Genomic DNA, 461 nt, shown 5'->3' with positions numbered 1-461 from the left:
GTGTGTGTGTGTGGGAGGGTGCATGTGTGGTGTGTATTTGTATGTGGTGTGTGTGGGGGGAGGGTGCGTGTGTGTGGGGGGAGGGGTGTGTGTGGGTTATCTTGGCTGGGGGGGGCCATCATCATTTTCCTAGCACCCCCTCTTTTCCTCACACGAAGGTGGGTTACATCCTGTTCTCCTGCATCGTGATTCTGGGGGGCAGAACGGCCCGCCCCCCTCAAACACACTCTCCCAACTTCCAATCCCCCAGCATCGTGGCCCCTGGACGCTTGGAGGTACTGGGCCATCTGAGAACCTCGGCCAAACCAACCTACTAGTTTATTCAATAAAAATATTTTTTAAAAAGATCTGGGGGCCGAGGGTCAGGGCTCGGGGCACCGGGAGGAGGAGCCTGGTCAGGTGAGGGCCCTGCTTCGAGCTGGGACGGGCCTGCAGGAGTCCGAGGTCCAGGGCAGAGCCGG

General features: G+C 59.0%; 1 protein-coding gene across 1 annotated transcript in view; it reads left to right on the top strand.

The window, feature by feature from the left end:
- LAD1 (ladinin 1) overlaps positions 1 to 461 on the top strand; it is a 9,371-nt gene that overhangs the window by 6,195 nt on the left and 2,715 nt on the right. The window lies entirely within an intron of this gene.

The sequence above is a fragment of the Myotis davidii genome, unplaced genomic scaffold, assembly GCF_000327345.1.
Source record: "Myotis davidii unplaced genomic scaffold, ASM32734v1 scaffold1915, whole genome shotgun sequence".
Lineage (NCBI taxonomy): Eukaryota > Metazoa > Chordata > Mammalia > Chiroptera > Vespertilionidae > Myotis > Myotis davidii.
The sequence above is the reverse complement of the archived record's forward strand: the minus strand, read 5'-3'. Positions and strand labels throughout refer to the sequence as shown.